A 17,635-nucleotide genomic window follows, 5' to 3' on the forward strand; every position below is an offset into this window, starting at 1 on the left:
CCTCCCACCAGAAACTTCAACCCTCGCCCTCTTTGCAGCTGGCATGGCTGTTAACTGCCACAACTGTCAGAGGCATGCGGCAACGGTGACCATGGTGACATGGAGAGGGTTCTAAAATGGCGGCCGCACTGCTGGCACTGGAGTTCCACATAGGATGAGGAGGGGGCTGGAGGGCAGGGCATGGTACGGGAGCTACAAGGTGCTCCCTGTGCCCAGCGGGCAGCCCTTCTCTCTGGCCAGCAAGAGGGCACAGACGAGCCGGCCCCAAGTAAAGGGCCCTCGGCCTCCTTCACCCTCCTTCACCCTCCTTCACCCTCCCCCTTCTTCCACAAGGGAATCTTTTTGGGCTGCCATACTGTTGTGGTTTTGTATTTTTTTCTATTGGTATTTCACATCATAACATCATCTGGAGATCATAGATTGATCAGTCAATCATATTGATCTAGATAAGTCCGTGACACAGACGCAGCACGCAGCAGCTCCTGATGGGGCTCCTGAGCTGAGCACCAACAACGGCAGGCTCCAAAGGGGACCTGACTACGCCTGCCTCCTGGGACACACAAGCTCTGCTTTCCATAGTCGCACCCAGCGCCTCTCCTTGTGCGGCACCTCGGCGGATTCAACCCTTACCTACAATTAAGACCTCTGACTGAATTGGAATTCCAGTCACTCTGATTACACCCCACATCCCTGCTGCAGGCCCTCCCACATGCCCACGTGCTGCACCCAGCCACACCGGCTGCCCCAGCCCCGCAGCCAGGCGGGGGTTGGTGCTTCATGATCCTTGAGGTCCCTTCCAACCCGGGTCATTCTGTGATTCTGTGATCGGGTTGAAGGGGCTGGCACTGCCCTGAAGGTGAGCGAGAGAAGTTGGCAAAGGAAGGGTGAGTGGTGGGATCCGAGGAGGGCGTTTTGTGTTTGTGTGCGTGTCTGTTGTTTGCCTGATGTGTTTGTGTGCGTTGTTGCTTCAGGTGTCTGAATGAGGACTCCCTGTGGGAACTGGCAGCAAGCAAAGGAATGGATCGACGGGCCTGGGCGCCGTGTTGGACTGCGGCTGTGGAGCCAACGAAGGTGTGTCCAGTGTCCTTCCTTACATCATTGACTATGTATGAGGTGTACCTATATCTGTGTAACCATTTTATAAGTCAGGGTGCAGGTTTTTGGTGGGGTCCTGACAGTTCCTCAGCTAGAACCCTCTTACCCCTTTGAGACAGGCCGCTTCCGTCTGTAGCTGTTATGCCAGGAGCCAAATAAATTGCCCCATGGTGAAAAACACCAAGACTCCTATGTCTGCACCGACTCTTTAACCATTTGTTTAAGAGGTGGGTTTTTAGGTCCAACTCAGTATCCCTCCCTGCCACTGAAGGTACAGATGCAATAACCACCCGCACACCTGTTCCTTCGATTACCCGCCCCAGTCCCCTGAAATCATCTTTGATAGCCTTCAGGCTTTTTTTACTAACTTCTTCACTGCCAGCCTGAACTATCAGCAGGGGATAGTAGACAGAAGGGCAGATCAGACTGGGAAGTCTCCCAGCAATGTCCCTGACCTGTGCCCAGGGGAGGGAGCACACCTCCCTGCGGGTAGGGTCGGGCCAGCATATAGGGCCTTCCATTCCTCGCCAGTAGGGTCGTGCGCCCATGATGGCAGTAATGAACAAACTGCTGCATCACAAAGATCTTGGCCTGATTAGAAATCTTTGAGTAATGCTGTTACAGCAGACAGAATGTGATAAGCGCAAGTAGTCTCCTGCACTTCACATCCTTGCTACTTTGTTCTGGGTGTTGTCACTGAGCAGCGTCTAACACAAATTCTGCCCCGGTCAGCTGGCTGCCTGAGCTTGAGCCCTGATGGCAACACTGTGTGCTTACCCAGGAGCAGCGGTTACTTTTACTTGAGTGTAGTAGCCAATGCCTGACTGTAAGTACGAACACTAACCTACGCCTAACTCTAAAATAACAACAGAAACCTATACCTAACCCTAAAGAACAAACAGGAACCTATGCCTAACTCTAAAGAACAAACAGGAACCTATCCCTAACGCTAAAACTAAACTGAACACTAACACTAACCTAACACAACCATCAAAACAAAGAACAGAGCAAACACCTAACTACAACAGGGGGAAGAAGGAACTGGGGGCCCACAGAACCGGAGGAGCAATGAGGTGGAGGAGAAGAAGATGTTAAATAATGCCACCCAGCTCATGCTGGGGGCAGGGGCCGCGCAGCAGGAAAGGAGCCGAGTGCCTGGACCAGCGATGGTGAAGCTGTGACCATGCCAACGCGGGGCCTGGCACGGTGGTGTGGTGCCAGGCCAGCTATGCCGCGGGCGGATCCACATCCATGGGCTCCTCTGGAGGGGGATCCACCTCCATCGGTTCCTCCGGAGGGGGATCCACCTCCATCGGCTCCACATGGGTGGTGGTCACAGGGCTGGTCCAGGCATGATGGAAACGGGCTCCTTTCCCCCTCCTCCATTTGATGGTTATGGCGGGCACCCTCCTCCTCTTCGGTTCTGGGGCCCCCAGCTCCTTCTCCCCACTTAAATCCTCACTACATTCCTCTCGCCCTCGCTTCGTGCTGGACATGGCTGCTACCTGCCCAGCACTCTCAGAGGTGAGTGAGTCGGGTGGAGCCACAGCAACCAAGGTGACAGCTGTGACATGGGGAAGATTCCAAAATGGCACCTGTGCTGCTGGGAGTGGTGTTCCGCATAGGATGAGGAGGGGGCTGGAGGGCAGGGCACGGCACGGGAGCTACAAGGCACTCCCTGTGTCCAGCGGGCAGCCCTTCTCTCCGGCCAGCAAGAGGGCACAAAGAGCTGGCCCCGAGAAAAGGGCCCTCGGCCTCCTTCACCCTCCCCCTCCTTTCATAAGGGAATCCCCACGTTGGGCTGGGCACCCACATGGAATCATTGAAACTACAACCTACTACTTTGCTTCTACAGCAAGACTATTGTACTGAAATACTACTGTACTTAAAAGCACCTGCAATCACACTACACTCGTTTTTAATATTAAACTCTCAAACTTTCATAGCAAATAATAACATCCGCTCACAAAGAAAATGTGGAGAGGCCACAAAAGAGAAATACCACTCATGAAAACATTTGTATTTAGACATTCAAACTAACAACGTACTTTGTCTTTACCTAACCGTACCATTCTGTGCTAGAAATACGATGTTCTGCTGTAGAGTATAACTTGGAGAACCCAAAAGCAGCTAAAACCTGCTCCACTCAGTAATTTGACCATCCGCTGATATTTGGTTCTTTGCTCCCTTGCTTTCTAGTTGCTCACTCTTTAGACACACGCAAATCACATTGTCAAGGACTACAAAAACACTGTTAGCCAAAAAATTTATGCTGGCAGAATCTTAACGTTAGAAACGTGTAAATTGGTTGCAAAGAAGAAAGTGAAGACCAACACAGTAACCAAATACTAACTGATACATAAGGCTTCTCTCACACATCCTGAAAACAGAACCGCCAGCCTTAATGAACTTTGCTCTTCAGACACTGACTGAAATGCAAGTATTACCTTGTCATGGTTTAATAATTTTGTAATTTTGCTATCAGTATTCCACATCATAACATCATATAAAGCATGAATAGTTTTACTGAATCTGCAACTTACAGAAGAAGACTACATCTCCCAGAGAACAACACGAGGTCACGGGACCTGGACACTATATTAACTCTGTCGCAGGCTAGACTGACGTCTTTCGAGTTCTGGCGTTCAGGGGAGTGTGTGGGAGCCTTCACCGTTTCGCCTAGATTTACAGTAGGCCTCTCGGTTTCGGGACTCATTCTCTCTCCTATTTTGCTTGATTCGTTAGCTCAATTTTCAATTATATTGTATTATACTGTGTTATCCTGTATTTCGATATAGTAATTTAGTAAATAAGTGTGCCTCCTTAGATTGTTGCTGCTGTTTTCTTTTCCTAATTAACTTTTTTTCCTTTTGGCCTAGGGCCCCTGCTGGGACCACAGTCCCTGTCACGGACGCAGGTGGATTTTTAGTTTAAACCGTGACATACCTGTAGCAGCCTGGATCTGGCAATAGTCAAAGAATCCTTTACGTCCAGCTCCTTAGCATCAAAAGACCACAGATACTGCTGGGGCAGAATTGCATTGAAGCCTTCAAAAGAAGCTTGTGTCTGTTCCTCAGCGCCTCGGGAAAGTCTCCATTCTGCTACCAGCCTGGAAAAGACACAGAAGGATCATTTAAAACAGGCTACGCTAACCCAAGTTCATCTTTGTTAGTTTGTTTTGAAATGAACCGTAAGCTGTGTTAAGAAAAATGATGGAAAGTTCTGGGGATAGAGCACTGTGTAACTGTATTCTAATTGTATTCCCAACCTTCACCCTGCGCAAACAATTTTAAGTTAAAACCCTATGTTTCCAACCACTCAACTGCAGAAAGCATTTTAGGCTCCAGCAGAAGGCAGCATCTACTCACTGATGATATTAATGAGAGCACAGGAGTCCCTTGCTGTTCGGAGGAAGAAAAAAATGCAGAGCTGTGTTCATCTAATATGTTCCATATTTGTTTCTGTCAATCACGAAACTTTGCTCTGTGGTAGAAACTCCACTCTCCATTAAGAAAAGGGAGAAAAGCAGGCAGGAGACCCAAAGAACCTGAACCCAGGGAGAAGCAGATATTATGCTGAATTCAAGCCTAACCTGTCAGGAGAACTGGAATCGAAAGGAGAGAACGCAACACAGGACACAGAGTGTGACAAAAGAACATTGCTTAAGCTGCAATCTGAGCTCTGCCCGGCTTCCTCAAAACCAGAAGAGAACGGTCTTCTGCAGGTACTCCCTCCTCTCCATCCCAGTGAGTATTTGGCACAACTGCCAATGCCAATACGTTCCTTCTGCAAATGTCACCGTTTCTGTGAAACCTTTCCAGATGACTCGTGACTAAAGCAATTTCTACTCCCTCATTCCTCAAAACCTTCCCACACAAAAGCCTTCACAGATCAGATGGTAAGAAAGAGGGAATTCTACGGCCACAGCAATAAAGCGCGCAGAAAGCCCATCTGTTGCAGACAGAGGAGTGAGCCGTGCTTAACCAACACTGCTTCAGCGCACGCTTACAGTAAGGCACACCTACCTTGCGCTGGCCACGCACGAAGCTCGTGACGCAGCTCCAGGCGGCTCTCCTGGGGCCCAGCTTCATTTCACGGCCACTCACGCTCTGCTGCTGGACATTCTGCAACGGAAAAGCCACCGGATGCAAATCCCATCCCTCGCAGATGGCATCAGACCTCCGCTCTCATGGCGGTCACCACCGCCCTGCCCTGGGCAGCGCTTCCACTGCCCTTGCTCCTGCCACAAGACACCAACGTCTGCTTCTAACGCGGCTCCACCATGGGATCCTGTATGCAATAGAAAAACACACGGAGGCTGCCAGCCACTGCAACACGCGCGCTGTGAAACCCCTGGCACTGCTGAGTCCCAAGAGCAGAGGAGAGAAGCGTTTGCCTGCCATGGACGGGCTGCGGCGGGATTGAATCCTGCCTTCGAATCGGGACACCCCCAGGGAGAGCCTCCCTGGGGACCCAAAGACTGAAATGGAGGCAAGGTAACACTTTGCTATAGAAAGGGAAAGGGGAACTTCACAGAAACCGAGACAAAGGGTAACTGCAGATAGTTTACATTTAAAAGTGCAGGGATAGGGGGAATTACAGACACTTAGTCAAAATAAAACCAGAGAAGAGGGCAATAAAGATAAGAAGAAATTGTCCGGAGACCTCTGACAAGAAGAAGGATTAGATACCCCCGGGCAAGATGATGCTGACATGGGAGAACGATACCAGCAGATAACACCAAGAAGAAAACAGAAGAAGAATTTCACCCCAAAACAACGGCAAGGGTCGCGGGGAACGGGGTCCTAGGGAATGTAATGAATATGTAATCAAACTGAGGAGGAGACTATTGATTACGTATTAGCTTAACCTATATCTGTAACACACTTTTCTCCTTACGGTGTGCAAGTTTGGTGGAGCTCTCCCGCTTGCACCCGGCGCTGCGCAACGCTGGAATAAACATACCTGCTTTAGAACCCATCTTTGGGTTATAGAGTTTGATTCCGCAAGTCATCTTCCTGCCGCACAGCCCAGCACGGCCGGAGCCGCACCACACGATCCGGGCCGGGGCCGGCTCAGGCTCTGCCTCCAGGCTTTTGGGGCCGGCCGGGTGACTCCGCAGCACAGCGAGACCGTGGAGCCGCCCGGGAGCCGCCTCTGGGTGCCGGCAGCGCCGCGAGCTCCTCCCCCGACAGCCCCTCCGTGCCCCCGCACCGAGGCCCGACCCCGTTCGCAGCACAGAGCCCGCTCCTCCCGGCCCCGCTCATGGCCGCCATGCCGCCATGGCCCGGAAGTGCTCTCCGCCGCCTGCAGGAAGCACTTCCTGTCACTGGCACTGGCACTGTCACGTGGCTCAGGCCGGGCTGGGGCCTGTTGGGGGGGGGCGGCTGCCGGAAAAGGACCCAAAATTCACGTCTCATTTCGTGTCTTTCCTCTCGCTTTCCTTCCTTTACCTTCCCCTTCCCTTCCTTCCTTCCTTCCTCGCCCTCGTCCCCTTCCCTTCACCACCTCCCTGTGTCCATTCCAGTGCCTGGCCACCCTTTCTGAGCAGTAATACCTCGTAGTGTCCAGCCTGAATCTCCCCTGTCGCAGCTTGAAGCCATTCCCTCTGGTCCTATCATTAATGACACGAGAGAAGAGGCCGAGCCCCAGCTCACTACAGCCTCCCTTCAGGAAGTTAGAGAGAGCAATGAGGTCTCCCCTGAGCCTCCTCTTCTCCAGGCTGAACAATCCCAGCTCCCTCAGCCGCTCCTCATACGGCCTGTGCTCCAGACCCCTCACCAGCTTTGTTGCCCTCCTCTGAACGCGTTCCAGGGCCTCGATGTCTTTCTTGCACTGAGGGGCCCAAAACTGAACACAGCACTCGAGCTGCGGCCTCATCAGTGCTGAGAACAGGGGGACAATCACCTCTCTGCTCCTGCTGGCAACACTGTTTCCCATGCAGGCCAGGATGCCCTCGGCCTTCTTATTATACAGCAAAGGAATCCCCTGAAAAGGAAACCACAATATCTGGCAACATGAAACAAAGTTCTGATTCGTAAAAGACTGGCAGCAAGGCCTGAATCTCTTGTGTCATCTGCTCTTGATGTATCACATTAGCACTAGGTGGAATGCAGAAGCTTCCTGAGACGTGATAATCAAAACCTAGTCCAATGCCTTTAAAAAAGCCTTTAAGAGATTACTCCTCCTTGTCTGTTTAAAATAAACTTAGGTAATACAAAAGGTTGGAAAATTTTTGGACAACTCCCCAGGGCCGGGCTTTGGAAGGCCGTATTGACGAGAGTCAATCAAGCTCCGGCTGCAGGCGTATATGTGTGTGCCAGTTCTTTAACACAGTAGAAATCACAACTTGCTGCATGATCAAAATTCTACATGTGCTACTCCTGAACCCCAATGACTTCCAACGGTGTTAAATTACCCCTTGATCTCAAAGCAGAACAAAACAACAAAATGCCACACCAATAGTGAATACATAAAAACAAACAACTCCTTGGGCCTCAAGGGGAGGCTGATGCACAGGCCACGGCTGCCAGCGTGCAGCTTGGCTTCCCAGGGCAAACAGCAACACACGGTGCATCCATCAGAAGCTGAAAGAGCCCTCAGGGAAGAGAGGCCAACTCAAGGGGCTGAGCACGGGACACCCTTCTTCCTGCCGGGCTGCTTCCCCTCCTCTGGTTTCTTTCTGTCAGTCCTCAGAGAGCAAGGAGATGCTCACAGCCTGTCACCAGCACTTACGGGTTGGCTGAAAGGCCACAGGTTGGGAAGACCAACAAGGAAACGGGGGAAAACCTGCACTGCACCATGTCAAGGGAGAGACGTGAAGCCGACCGCTTCATCGCCCTGCGATTGCCAGCCCGAGCGAGGGACGTTCTGACCAGCTACTGAAAGAGGCAGCACCAGGTTTAGAAAGTTCGCTTCAATTTTATTGCGTACAAGAAGATTTGGCTTCTATTTATTGCCCCGCCCACACCCCAAAATGAAACCCCAGTGCCCAGGATTGCCGCTTAGCAATCAGTCACTCAGCCTCCAGTCAGACCCAAGGAGAAGCCAAACCCCGGGGCTACGTCACCTCCTCCCTCTCCAGTCCCAGCCAGCCCTATTTCAACCTAACCCTACACCAGGCCTGGACCTCAAGAGACACACCCTGAAGGAACGCAGCCTCTCCAGCTCTTGCCATACACCAAGTCCTGCCTATGTGAAGCCCTCATTGCTTCTAACGCAGCACAAGTCCTTCCTGTCCAGTTCACTTCCATCATCTCCACCGTCCATGACAGGGAAAGCACGGCTGTGCCAGTAAACTGGACTGTTGAGTCAGCAGCTCTTGGTGCCACCTCGAGGAAGCGTTGCAGGTGGTTCTGCTGTCCTTTGTAGCTTCTTGCTCAAGCCCTCATCGTTGCTTTCTGCTTTCCTTCTCGGCTTTCTTCCTCAGCTGAGTAGCGCTTGCCTTGCCTCGGCAAGCTTGCTGCAAGAGGGAAAAAAGAGGCACTATTTCACTCATGCACGCTGCCAGCACAGTCTGACTTAGAGAGCTGCTCGCTAGATATCCCTGGGCTACGGACCCAAGAACAAGGAAGGACACAAAAGTCACATCTGCATTGTCTGTTACCGCATGCCAAGGAAGAGTCCTCACACTCGAGCACTGCCCCACTTGCAGCTGAGGGGAGGAGGAGCTGGAAAGGACAGGTGGACAGAAAAGAAGGGAAAAGCTGAAGAGGCGAGAATCAACTTCTCCCCGAGGCAGATCACACCTTTGTGGCCACTCTTTTAGGAATGCTCACCATTCCTAATCCTAGCGTTAGCAAGATGAAAATTCACCACCTACCTTTTCACGCTCCTTGCGTACGCACTGAGGGCCGTGCCGTGGCTGTGGCTGTGCTGCACAACACCAGCGTCTGAAAGAAAGCACGCAGAGAGCGGATCTGTTGCAGACAGTGCCAGGAGCTGTGCTTGAACAATGCTTACGGTAAGGCACGCCTACCTTGCAATGGCCACACTTTGGGAGCTCTAGGACACAGACATGTGTTGCTCTCCTGAGTCCCAGCTCCATTTCTCAGCCACTCATGCTCTACTCCTCCATGTTCTGCAAAGGAAAAGTCCCAAGAGGGAAATTCAGTTCATCGCAGATGTCATCAAACTGTCAGGGCAGTCGCACTCATTGCTCGGGGTGAGCAACCAGCTGCATGCTTACCCAAGGAGCAGCGGTTACTTTTACTTGAGTGTAACAGCCAATGCCTGACTGCAAGTACGAACACTAACCTATGCCTAACTCTAAAATAACAACAGAAACCTATACCTAACTCTAAAATAACAACAAAAACCTATACCTAACCCTAAACAGCAAACAGGAACCTATACCTAACTCTAAAGAACAAACAGGAACCTATACCTAACACTAAAACTAAACTGAACACTAACACTAACCTAACACTACCATCAAAACAAAGAACAAACACCTAACCTAACAGGGGGAAGATGGAACTGGGGGCCCACAGAACCAGAGGAGCAACAAGGTGGAGGAGTAGAAGATGGTAAATAATGCCACCCAGCTAACGCTGGGGGCAGGGGCCGCACAGCAGGAAAGGAGCCGAGTGCCTGGACCAGTGATGGTGAAGCTGTGACCATGCCAACGCGGGGCCTGGCACGGTGGTGTGGTGCCAGGCCAGCTATGCCGCGGGCGGATCCACATCCATGGGCTCCTCTGGAGGGGGATCCACCTCCATCGGTTCCTCCGGAGGGGGATCCACCTCCATCGGTTCCTCTGGAGGGGGATCCACCTCCATCGGTTCCTCCGGAGGGGGATCCACCTCCATCGGTTCCTCTGGAGGGGGATCCACCTCCATCGGTTCCTCCGGAGGGGGATCCACCTCCATCGGCTCCACATGGGTGGTGGTCACAGGGCTGGTCCAGGCATGATGGAAAATGGCTCTCTTACCCCTCCTCTGCCTGATGGTCATGGCGGGCCCCCTCCTCCTTCTGACTCCTAGGGCCCCCAGCTCCATCCTCCCACCAGAAACTTCTACCCTGGCCCTCTTCGCAGCTGGCATGGCTGTTAACTGCCACAACTGTCAGAGGCATGCGGCAACGGCGACCATGGTGACATGGAGAGGGTTCTAAAATGGCGGCCGCACTGCTGGCACTGGAGTTCCACATAGGATGAGGAGGGGGCTGGAGGGCAGGGCATGGTACGGGAGCTACAAGGTGCTCCCTGTGCCCAGCAGGCAGCCCTTCTCTCTGGCCAGCAAGAGGGCACAGACGAGCCGGCCCCAAGTAAAGGGCACTCGGCCTCCTTCACCCTCCTTCACCCTCCTTCACCTTCCTTCGCCCTCCCCCTTCTTCCACAAGGGGAATCTTTTTGGGCTGCCATACTGTTGTGGTTTTGTATTTTTTTCTATTGGTATTTCACATCATAACATCATCTGGAGATCATAGATTGATCAGTCAATCATATTGATCTAGATAAGTCCGTGACACAGACGCAGCACGCAGCAGCTCCTGATGGGGCTCCTGAGCTGAGCACCAACAACGGCAGGCTCCAAAGGGGACCTGACTACGCCTACCTCCTGGGACACACAAGCTCTGCTTTCCATAGTCGCACCCAGCGCCTCTCCTTGTGCGGCACCTTGGCGGATTCAACCCTTACCTACAATTAAGACCTCTGACTGAATTGGAATTCCAGTCACTCTGATTACACCCCACATCCCTGCTGCAGGCCCTCCCACATGCCCACGTGCTGCACCCAGCCACACCGGCTGCCCCAGCCCCGCAGCCAGGCGGGGGGTTGATGCTTCATGATCCTTGAGGTCCCTTCCAACCCGGGTCATTCTGTGATTCTGTGATCGGGTTGAAGGGGCTGGCACTGCCCTGAAGGTGAGCGAGAGAAGTTGGCAAAGGAAGGGTGAGTGGCGGGATCCGAGGAGGGCATTTTGTGTTTGTGTGCGTGTCTGTTGTTTGCCTGATGTGTTTGTGTGCGTTGTTGTTTCAGGTGTCTGAATGAGGACTCCCTGTGGGAACTGGCAGCAAGCAAAGGAATGGATCGACGGGCCTGGGCGCCGTGTTGGACTGCGGCTGTGGAGCCAACGAAGGTGTGTCCAGTGTCCTTCCTTACATCATTGACTATGTATGAGGTGTACCTATATCTGTGTAACCATTTTACAAGTCAGGGTGCAGGTTTTTGGTGGGGTCCTGACAGTTCCTCAGCTAGAACCCTCTTACCCCTTTGAGACAGGCCGCTTCCGTCTGTAGCTGTCATGCCAGGAGCCAAATAAATTGCCCCATGGTGAAAAACACCAAGACTCCTATGTCTGCACCGACTCTTTAACCATTTGTTTAAGAGGTGGGTTTTTAGGTCCAACTCAGTATCCCTCCCTGCCACTGAAGGTACAGATGCAATAACCACCTGCACACCTGTTCCTTCGATTACCCGCCCCAGTCCCCTGAAATCATCTTTGATAGCCTTCAGGCTTTTTTTACTAACTTCTTCACTGCCAGCCTGAACTATCAGCAGGGGATAGTAGACAGAAGGGCAGATCAGACTGGGAAGTCTCCCAGCAATGTCCCTGACCCGTGCCCAGGGGAGGGAGCACACCTCCCTGCGGGTAGGGTCGGGCCAGCATATAGGGCCTTACATTCCTCGCCAGTAGGGTTGTGCGCCCATGATGGCAGTAATGAACAAACTGCTGCATCACAAAGATCTTGGCCTGATTAGAAATCTTTGAGTAATGCTGTTACAGCAGACAGAATGTGCTAAGCGCAAGTAGTCTCCTGCACTTCACATCCTTGCTACTTTGTTCTGGGTGTTGTCACTGAGCAGTGTCTAACACAAATTCTGCCCCGGTCAGCTGGCTGCCTGAGCTTGAGCCCTGATGGCAACACTGTGTGCTTACCCAGGAGCAGCGGTTACTTTTACTTGAGTGTAGCAGCCAATGCCTGACTGTAAGTACGAACACTAACCTACGCCTAACTCTAAAATAACAACAGAAACCTATACCTAACCCTAAAGAACAAACAGGAACCTATGCCTAACTCTAAAGAACAAACAGGAACCTATCCCTAACGCTAAAACTAAACTGAACACTAACACTAACCTAACACTACCATCAAAACAAAGAACAGAGCAAACACCTAACTACAACAGGGGGAAGAAGGAACTGGGGGCCCACAGAACCGGAGGAGCAACGAGGTGGAGGAGAAGAAGATGTCAAATAATGCCACCCAGCTCATGCTGGGGGCAGGGGCCGCGCAGCAGGAGAGGAGCCGAGTGCCTGGACCAGCGATGGTGAAGCTGTGACCATGCCAACGCGGGGCCTGGCACGGTGGTGTGGTGCCAGGCCAGCTATGCCGCGGGCGGATCCACATCCATGGGTTCCTCTGGAGGGGGATCCACCTCCATCGGCTCCACATGGGTGGTGGTCACAGGGCTGGTCCAGGCATGATGGAAACGGGCTCCTTTCCCCCTCCTCCATTTGATGGTTATGGCGGGCACCCTCCTCCTCTTCGGTTCTGGGGCCCCCAGCTCCTTCTCCCCACTTAAATCCTCACTACATTCCTCTCGCCCTCGCTTCGTGCTGGACATGGCTGCTACCTGCCCAGCACTCTCAGAGGTGAGTGAGTCGGGTGGAGCCGCAGCAACCAAGGTGACAGCTGTGACATGGGGAAGATTCCAAAATGGCACCTGTGCTGCTGGGAGTGGTGTTCCGCATAGGATGAGGAGGGGGCTGGAGGGCAGGGCACGGCACGGGAGCTACAAGGCACTCCCTGTGTCCAGCGGGCAGCCCTTCTCTCCGGCCAGCAAGAGGGCACAGAGAGCTGGCCCCGAGAAAAGGGCCCTCGGCCTCCTTCACCCTCCCCCTCCTTTCATAAGGGAATCCCCACTTTGGGCTGGGCACCCACATGGAATCATTGAAACTACAACCTACTACTTTGCTTCTACAGCAAGACTATTGTACTGAAATACTACTGTACTTAAAAGCACCTGCAATCACACTACACTCGTTTTTAATATTAAACTCTCAAACTTTCATAGCAAATAATAACATCCGCTCACAAAGAAAATGTGGAGAGGCCACAAAAGAGAAATACCACTCATGAAAACATTTGTATTTAGACATTCAAACTAACAACGTACTTTGTCTTTACCTAACCGTACCATTCTGTGCTAGAAATACGATGTTCTGCTGTAGAGTATAACTTGGAGAACCCAAGAGCAGCTAAAACCTGCTCCACTCAGTAATTTGACCATCCGCTGATATTTGGTTCTTTTCTCCCTTGCTTTCTAGTTGCTCAATCTTTAGACACACGCAAATCACATTGTCAAGGACTACAAAAACACTGTTAGCCAAAAAATTTATGCTGGCAGAATCTTAACGTTAGAAACGTGTAAATTGGTGGCAAAGAAGAAAGTGAAGACCAACACAGTAACCAAATACTAACTGATACATAAGGCTTCTCTCACACATCCTGAAAACAGAACCGCCAGCCTTAATGAACTTTGCTCTTCAGACACTGACTGAAATGCAAGTATTACCTTGTCATGGTTTAATAATTTTGTAATTTTGCTATCAGTATTCCACATCATAACATCATATAAAGCATGAATAATTTTACTGAATCTGCAACTTACAGAAGAAGACTACATCTCCCAGAGAACAACACGAGGTCACGGGACCTGGACACTATATTAACTCTGTCGCAGGCTAGACTGACGTCTTTCGAGTTCTGGCGTTCAGGGGAGTGTGTGGGAGCCTTCACCGTTTCGCCTAGATTTACAGTAGGCCTCTCGGTTTCGGGACTCATTCTCTCTCCTATTTTGCTTGATTCGTTAGCTCAATTTTCAATTATATTGTATTATACTGTGTTATCCTGTATTTCGATATAGTAATTTAGTAAATAAGTGTGCCTCCTTAGATTGTTGCTGCTGTTTTCTTTTCCTAATTAACTTTTTTTCCTTTTGGCCTAGGGCCCCTGCTGGGCCCACAGTCCCTGTCACGGACGCAGGTGGATTTTTAGTTTAAACCGTGACATACCTGTAGCAGCCTGGATCTGGCAATAGTCAAAGAATCCTTTACGTCCAGCTCCTTAGCATCAAAAGACCACAGATACTGCTGGGGCAGAATTGCATTAAAGCCTTCAAAAGAAGCTTGTGTCTGTTCCTCAGTGCCTCGGGAAAGTCTCCATTCTGCTACCAGCCTGGAAAAGACACAGAAGGATCATTTAAAACAGGCTACGCTAACCCAAGTTCATCTTTGTTAGTTTGTTTTGAAATGAACCGTAAGCTGTGTTAAGAAAAATGATGGAAAGTGCTGGGGATAGAGCACTGTGTAACTGTATTCTAATTGTATTCCCAACCTTCACCCTGCGCAAACAATTTTAAGTTAAAACCCTATGTTTCCAACCACTCAACTGCAGAAAGCATTTTAGGCTCCAGCAGAAGGCAGCATCTACTCACTGATGATATTAATGAGAGCACAGGAGTCCCTTGCTGTTCGGAGGAAGAAAAAAATGCAGAGCTGTGTTCATCTAATATGTTCCATATTTGTTTCTGTCAATCACGAAACTTTGCTCTGTGGTAGAAACTCCACTCTCCATTAAGAAAAGGGAGAAAAGCAGGCAGGAGACCCAGAGAACCTGAACCCAGGGAGAAGCAGATATTATGCTGAATTCAAGCCTAACCTGTCAGGAGAACTGGAATCGAAAGGAGAGAACGCAACACAGGACACAGAGTGTGACAAAAGAACATTGCTTAAGCGGCAATCTGAGCTCTGCCCGGCTTCCTCAAAAGCAGAAGAGAACGGTCTTCTGCAGGTACTCCCTCCTCTCCATCCCAGTGAGTATTTGGCACAACTGCCAATGCCAATACGTTCCTTCTGCAAATGTCACCGTTTCTGTGAAACCTTTCCAGATGACTCGTGACTAAAGCAATTTCTACTCCCTCATTCCTCAAAACCTTCCCACACAAAAGCCTTCACAGATCAGATGGTAAGAAAGAGGGAATTCTACGGCCACAGCAATAAAGCGCGCAGAAAGCCCATCTGTTGCAGACAGAGGAGTGAGCCGTGCTTAACCAACACTGCTTCAGCGCACGCTTACAGTAAGGCACACCTACCTTGCGCTGGCCACGCACGAAGCTCGTGACGCAGCTCCAGGCGGCTCTCCTGGGGCCCAGCTTCATTTCACGGCCACTCACGCTCTGCTGCTGGATATTCTGCAACGGAAAAGCCACCGGATGCAAATCCCATCCCTCGCAGATGGCATCAGACCTCCGCTCTCATGGCAGTCACCACCGCCCTGCCCTGGGCAGCGCTTCCATTGCCCTTGCTCCTGCCACAAGACACCGTCTGCTTCTAACGCGGCTCCACCATGGGATCCTGTATGCAATAGAAAAACACACGGAGGCTGCCAGCCACTGCAACACCCGCACTGTGAAACCCCTGGCACTGCTGAGTCCCAAGAGCAGAGGAGAGAAGCGTTTGCCTGCCATGGACGGGCTGCGGCGGGATTGAATCCTGCCTTCGAATCGGGACACCCCCAGGGAGAGCCTCCCTGGGGACCCAAAGACTGAAATGGAGGCAAGGTAACACTTTGCTATAGAAAGGGAAAGGGGAACTTCACAGAAACCAACTTCTGGTGTAAGTCTTGATATTAGTGTGAAATACATCGGAAATTTGTCTGAAATGGTTAATTCTTATGTTAATGTCATTATTTTGTAGGGGAAGACAGATATTCTGGAATCAGTGAGTCATAATTTGTTACAAAGCATCATTTTAAAGAGAATGTGTCTTCTTTTGGGGATGAAAACCAGTAATTTAGGGAGAAAGTGCTATTTGTAGGGATGAAAAGCATTAGTTTGGGAAGAAAACCATAGTTTTGCAAGGATGAAGAGTGATACCTAAGAGTGTACTTTTCATTTCTGGGATAAGTATTGATATTCACGTGACCTACTTCTAAAATTTGTCAGAAATGGATATTTCTGTTGGAAATGTCATTCTTTTTTAGATGAAAAGAGTTAATCTGGAAACAATGTGTCATATTTGGCTACAAACGATAATTTTGTAGAGAAATCCATTTCTTTTGGTGATGAAAACCAGTATTTCTGGGAAACAACGCTATTTTAAAGGGATAAAATGCATTATTTTGGTGAGAAATCCCTTTTTTTGCAAGGATAAAGAATGATTCTTAGGAGAGAACTTTTTATTTCTGGGATAGGTACTGATATTTGTGTGACATTCTTCTAAAATTTGTCAGAAATCGCTATTTCTGTTGGAAATGTCCTTATGTTGAAGAGGGAAAGAGGGATTCCAATAACAGGCCTCACTGTCCCCCACTGTAATCCATGTGGTCCCTATGTGTCCCAGTGTCACCCCTATGAGTTGCTATGTGCTTCTATCCGGTCTCTTATGGATATCTCTGGGCACAAAAGTCTTCCTATGCATATCTATGAGTTTCAGGGTGGTCCCTATGTGCCTCTATGAGGTCTCTTATGGGTCTCAGCGGGGTCCCTATGTGTCTCTATGGGTCTCACTGTCCCCCACTGTAATCCATGGGGTCCCTATGTGTCCCAATGTCCCCCTATGGATCCCAGTGTCTCCCTATAGGTAACTATGTGTCCCAATGTCCCCCCTATGGGTTGCTCTGTGCCTCTATGGGGTCTCTATAGGGTCTCTTATGTGTATCTCTGGGCCCAAATGTCTTCCTATGGTTATCTATGGGTTTCAATGTGGTCCCTATGTGCCTCTATGGGGTCTCAACGGGGTCCCTCTGTATCTCTATGGGTCTCACTGTCCCCCACTGTAATCCATACGGTACCTATGTGTCCTAATATCCCCCTATGGGTCCCAGTGTATTCCTATGGGTCACTATGTGTGCCTATGTGTCCCAATGTCCCCTCTATGGGTTGCTATGTGCCTCTATGGGGTCTCTATGGTGTCTCTTATGGGTATCCCTGGGCCCAAATGTCTTCCTATGGGTATCTATGGGTTTCAATGTGGTCCCTATGTGCCTCTATGGGGTCTCTTATGGGTCTCAGCAGGGTCCCAATGTGTCTCTATGGATCTCACTGTCCCCCACTGTAATCCATGGGGTCCCTCTGTGTCCCAGTGTCCCACTGTAGATCCCAGTGTCTCCCTATGGGTCCCTATGTGTCCCAAAGTTCCCCCTATGGGTTGCTATGTGCTTCTATGGGGTCTCTAATGGTTATCTCTGGGCCCAAATGTCTTCCTATGGGTATCTATGGGTTTCAATGAGGTCCCTATGTGCCTCTATGGGGTCTCTTATGGGTATCAGTGGAGCCCCTATGTGTCTCTACGGATCTCACTGTTCCCCACTGTAATCCATGGGGTCCCTCTGTGTCCCAATGTCCACACTATGGGTTGCTATGTACCTCTATGGGGTCTCTATGTGGTATCTTATGGGTATCTCTGGGCCCAAATGTCTTCCTATGGGTATCTATGGGTTTCAATGTGGTCCCTATGTGCCTCTATGGGTCTCACTGTCCCCCACCTTAATCCATGGGGTCTCTATTTGTCCCAATGTCCCCCTATGGGTC

At 50.6% G+C, this 17,635-nt stretch overlaps 1 long non-coding RNA gene across 2 annotated transcripts; it reads right to left on the minus strand.

Moving 5' to 3' along the window:
• Positions 1–8,461: 8,461 nt before the first annotated feature.
• LOC146757892 (uncharacterized) lies at positions 8,462–14,254 on the minus strand. Of its 2 annotated transcripts, XR_014935557.1 has the most exons (5): positions 14,118–14,254; positions 9,074–9,175; positions 8,918–8,987; positions 8,702–8,765; positions 8,462–8,557 (listed from the first exon to the last, which is right to left on the minus strand). It is a non-coding gene; the product is annotated as an uncharacterized LOC146757892 (long non-coding RNA). The 2 variants fall into 2 exon arrangements; XR_014935556.1 differs by lacking the exon at positions 8,462–8,557 and having other exon boundaries at positions 8,655–8,765.
• Positions 14,255–17,635: the final 3,381 nt, after the last annotated feature.

This window comes from Coturnix japonica, chromosome 18 (genome assembly GCF_054131305.1).
Source record: "Coturnix japonica strain WE chromosome 18, WE-NBRP24, whole genome shotgun sequence".
Taxonomy (NCBI): Eukaryota; Metazoa; Chordata; class Aves; order Galliformes; family Phasianidae; genus Coturnix; species Coturnix japonica.